The sequence below is a fragment of the Cupressus sempervirens genome, chromosome 9 (genome assembly GCF_028749045.1).
Source record: "Cupressus sempervirens isolate cs-2001-9-10 chromosome 9, ASM2874904v1, whole genome shotgun sequence".
NCBI classification, from domain to species: Eukaryota; Viridiplantae; Streptophyta; class Pinopsida; order Cupressales; family Cupressaceae; genus Cupressus; species Cupressus sempervirens.
Genome location: NC_143126.1, coordinates 793,999,850 through 794,005,502, shown reverse-complemented (window position 1 = coordinate 794,005,502; position 5,653 = coordinate 793,999,850).

The window sequence follows — 5,653 nt, the reverse complement described above, 5'->3', positions numbered from 1 at the left end:
CGCTAGATTTGCTGGTGGCTGTGTCAACTTGAGGATAGACTAATGATCCTATGGGCATGACACAAGATTGACCACTTGTGGATCCCAACCTTTAGCTCAAGGTGATGAGGGATATAAGTGACAAAGCTGGATTACCCTAGAAAAAGCTCTATCAAAGGGATAACCTTGGTGAGGCTGGTGGATTGGTCAGATTGATTGGATAGCAAATTCTAGCAGAATGACAACAACTCTCTAAAGGCTTGGGTGTGATTTTGGATTGGGTTGCTAGTTGGCTAGGGGGGGTGATTTGGAGAGACTTTGGATTTGGGATTGTTCTAAAGCAAGGAACTAGATAGATTCGGTTGCAGCGGGGGAGCTTGGATGATTTTTTGATGAGGCAGTGACTACGCTAAGTATGCCTTGAGCTGGGAGATTTCTGCTTTTTTGAGATTTTGACCAAAGTTGGCAAACATTCATTCAAAAGCTATGAACCAACAAGCAAAATTTTTTTTGGAGCAAGCACGTCAAACACACCAACATCCTAGGAAGCTTTCTACAAGGATGAAATTTGTTATAGCTAGGGAGTCCTCGATATATGCAAGGTACGTGAGGCCCAAATCCATAGATGAAACCAAAAAGATGTCACACAGCCGAGAGGAGCGATAACCCACTTCTCTTCTTTCACTTCTCAAGGGTATAAAGTTCCTTGAGGCTTAGCCCGAGTGACAAAATCTTGATTCCAAGAGAGGTGTCTTTGGATTCACCTCTCGATTTTTATACTCCGCCGGAACGCTGGAGTTGAGGTCGTCCCAAGGGGTGATGAAATCCCCAAGCAGGCCTCCTAAAAAGTGTAAAACAAGACCACATACATGATCTTGGGCTTTAAAAGACACACGTTTATTCCAATTGATGATTTAAATTTTGTAAGCTATGATTGAAGACACTTGTGATTATGGCATACAATGTTCATTCCAATTTGACATCATCGTCAACAGAATGAAAGTCGAAAGATTGTCAACATAAGAAATGCGAGCGCCATTGAAAATGCGTCCAAACCATGCAATGTTCATTGATTGTTAGGCATTCAAGATTGAGTGTGAGTTTGTTTTAAGCCCAAAACAAAGATGTGTGAAACTCGATTGCCAAGCGCGCGCCTGGAGGCCCTCAACGTCAAGATTTGTCCAATTTTTATGCCCAAATGAAGTGTGAGCGAGATTAATGTGCATTCAAGGAATTTTCTAACGTAGAAAAACCACTAAAGACCCAAGTGAGTGGAGTTTGATCTTTGTGGAGCACTTGACACCCTCTTAGGTAGACCCATCCCCATAGATGGTGCTGAGATTGCAACCAATGGTTAAATTGATGGGTGATTAAAGAGGGTGAGTCCAACTACAAACTTACTTAAAGCGTCTTTATTAGTTTTTATAACTTAGAAGATTTCAAAAATGTGGATTCTTTTTATGCCCCAAAAGATGATTATTTGATCTATGGCATTCAAGATTGGATTTGTTGTTTTAATCATGCATTCATTAAAAAAACAAACTTGATTTTAATCCATGGCACTCAATGTTGATTTTGAACCTTTTGAAATGGAAACTTGAAGTTCTTTTTAAATTCCCAAAAATGAAGTGTTCCTAACTTTGCATGAATGCATCTAAAACCTTGATGTTGCAAGGATGCAAATGATTGGATTGGTTTAGTTTCACTTGTTAAAAGATTTTTTTTTTTTTTTTTTTGCAAATTTTTAGTTTTTAATGGATTTAAGTATGATTTGGGGGTTCATTTTAAGCACTGAAAAGAAGTGTGTATGATTTTGCTTCCTTTAAATAAAATGGCCAAGATCTCCCACAAGAAGAAGAAGAAGTAGATGGAATAAGAAGAATATAGACAAGAAGAGGAAGAAGAATTTCAAGTGCTTTGTCCACCTATAAGCTTGAAAAATCTGTAAATACTATGAGATAGACTATGAGTTCCTTTGTCTTCTTCATGCTCATGTGGACCTACAAAACCAATTTATACAATCCTACCAATCACAAAAACAAGCAAAATTAGCCAAAATTAGCAAATGACATACAAAACTTGACTAAAAAAGCTAATGAAGATGACCCATGCGGGGTCCCACTGGGCGTACCAAAATGTATATGAGCAATGTTAGTATGCTAATAGAAACCAAATTTAAATAAAGCTTCTACAAACTAAACAAAATTCATAAACTTCAAGATAGACTAAGATGAGCTCTCAATTAAGAATATGAGCCATTAATGGGCTCTCTCAATAAGAAGCTCTCTTGTTGAGTGGCTTTGTCTAAATAGATAGGATGTATGCTCAAGCTTATGCTTCAAAAAGGGCTTCAAATGGAGTTGGAATTTGGGTGTGAGTGTATGGTTTTGATGTAAAATGGCTTCTTAAAATGGTATTATGACTTTACTTCATGGATTGTGTTGTTTTGCAAAGGGGAAGGATCCAATTTATAGGCAAGAGGCTTGAGGGATTGAGGGCTAAGATGCAAAGATGGGAAAAAGCTCATGGAGGGCTCAGATTGCATGAGAGGAGAGCACATGGATTGTGCTTCCTTACAGCCAATCAAAGAGTGACACATGTCACATGGTGAGAGGATGGAGGAAAGGGGAAGGATGAGTCAACAAAAAAGGCTCAAAGGATAAAATCTTTATAAAGACCCTCATAATGGCTTGTAAGAGCAATAAAAGGGCTTGAAAGAGTCATTTATGGCCTAGTGGGCTTCATAAAATTTTATGGTTGAGATATTTTGAGAGAGATGAGAGCAATTTCGACTTGGGCTTGATTAGTAGGGTTTTAAGCTTGCTTAGGATTGTGCAAATGATTAGAGGATGAATTAGGATGGTTTAGGATTAGCTTAGGGATAGGCAAGTGGATGGCATTTAATGAGGGTGGGTGAAGGAGGAGATATTTGTTAACTTTGGCTTGGGTTAGTAAGTTTTAACCCATGTTTAGGGAATGTGACAAGGTTAGGAGGGGATTATGATTAGTTTTAAAGACATCTTTTAGAAGAGTCTAGACTTTGGATGAGGATAAAGACTTTCTAGAATAGTCTAGAATTTCCTAAGATGAGAATGAAGACTTTCTAGAAGAGTCTAGAACTTCTTAGGATGAGGATAAATTAGATTTTTAGGAAATAAATAAAGTTTTATTTATTTCAAGGGTTTGGGTTGAGGAGATATTTATTAAAACTTTTTTAATAAACATGAGGATTAATATTTAATCTTAATTAAATATTTTGAGTTGGGATTAGGGGTAGGAAATGATGGGATTAGCCTTAAATCAAAATTAAAGAAGGATTAGAAGATTTTGGAAGAGGTTAGTGGTCTTAAGGAAATTGGCCAAGTTTTGGGGAAAAAATAATTTTTTTATTTATTTTGGGTTTTTTGGTCAATTTATTAATTAAATAATTAACAAATAAGGAAATAATGTTTAAATAAGATTTACACATTTTTGGGAGGGATTCCTTAATTAAATATTTTTAATTAAGATAAAGGGATTTAATGGCATGAAAATAAATAAATTAATTAAATAATTAAATAATTAAAAAATGATGATGTCATCAGGGATTTTTCAGAAAATAAAAATACTTTATTTTCTAAAGGATTTTTAGGTGTTTACAGTACTAAGAGATGTTCCAAGGATCATCAAGCCCACAAATATCTTATGCAAAGAATGTCAAATAGGAATTGAAACAAGATTCAAGGTCAAGTACTACCCAGATTAATTGGAGCTAATACATTTTGATCTACACAAACCTACTTGGGAAAAATAGCTCAATGGTGAAAGGTACTTTATTCTGCTTATTGATAATTATTTGAAAATGGCTTGCATTATATTATTAATAGAAAAATTAAAAGCTCTAGATAATTTGAAAACCTTTAAATATATGATTGAGAATGAAGTAGATGTTAATATTTGATAAACGAGACAAATTTACTTTGAACGAGTTTGAAAAGTATTGCAAAGATCATGGAATTAGGAGGCATTTATCTTCTCTTGAAACCCCTTAACAAACTAGATTAGTAGAAATAAATAATAAAATAGTTAAAGAAATGGCAAGGACAATGTCAAAAGATGTTAATTTGCCCAATATATATTGGAAGCAAGCAATTAATACTTTAATTTACATTCTTAATAGAGTGCAATTGAGGGTCAACAACTCTAAGACACCTTATGAGTTTTGATACCAAGACCTACTACAATTAAGTATTTTAGAATTTTTGGAAGCAAATGTTATATTAGAAGATATAAAAAAGACTTGGGAAAGTTTGAGTCAAGATTATAAATGTCACACAAAGAGACGTAGAAGAATGGTTGAAAGAACAAATGAAGATAAGAGTCAAAGCAGATGAAGATAAGAGTCAAAGCAGTTAATACTTTAGTTTATATTCTTAATATAGAGTAATTGAGGGTCACTAACTCTAAGACACCTTATGATATGATATCAAATTACTCCCTATGACTCTAGTTGAGTATGTTTAAAGCAATTAAACATGGAAGCTAAACCCAGATTGACAGGTAAGAATGCTATAGGTACAAAGGCATCCTAGAGTAAACTAAATGAGGAAATGACAAGAAATAAAGTAAGATTGGTTCACAAAGGTTATTCATAAGTGGAAGGAATTGACTTTGAGAAGACTTTTGCTTTCATTGCTAGGATGCAAGCAATTATTATGTTCATTGCCTTTGTTGCTCACAAGAACTTCAAGGTTTATTAGATGGATGTCAAATCGACTTTTTGTATTGGTGATCTAGAGAGAAGTCTACATAGAGAATCCAAATGAGTTTAAGCTATCAAAAGATCCAAACATGATTTGCAAACTTAAAAAGGTACTGTATGGACTCAAGCAAGCACAAAGGGGGTGCAAGGTTGAATAAAAGCTTACTTCAACAAGGTTTGAAGAAAGGCATCATCGATAGCAATATTTATATTAAGGTTGAGGAAGAAAAGTTTTTGATAGTTGAACTATATATGTTGATGACATTATCTTTGGTAGAGATGAAGGTTTGACCTATAAATGGCATCAAATTTATGTTACATGAATTTTGATATCTACTAACCCACTACAACCTCCATGTCGCCACATTAGTTGTAATCATGTGCTTATGCAATTATTCTTTCAACTAGCACAAAAGCATGCTCTTTTTTAGCCAAAAACCCTCACCTAGCCCTATGTGACTAAGTAAAGCTAGAGAGGTGGGCAAAATTTACATGTGCTTAATAAGAATTTGCAAAAGAGGGATGCTCTCCAAGAAACATTGAGTTTCTTCATGGTTAGTTTTGTCCCTAGTTTCTCTTGTGAATTTATTCAATAGATTTTTCGTAACCAACTTCATCATTCCAAATATAACTCATATTACTCCTCGACCTCCATAATTTGTTGTTGAGGAACTTCAATATTAATTACTTCGTTCATCTTCAATAAAAACTTGACTTTGGATCAAACACGACAATAAAGAAGCAAAGACCGTTGTTGGACACAACTTAACTAAGCTTGAAATCTATATTAACAATTTATTGAAATGTGCCTTTGAAATCTCTCATCTAATCATCTTTCTATTTATGAATTTGAGAAATCTAGAATATTACCTTGCAAGCTATTCCAATCCATAAATAAAGAAGCAAAGATCGTTGTTGGACACAGCTTAACTA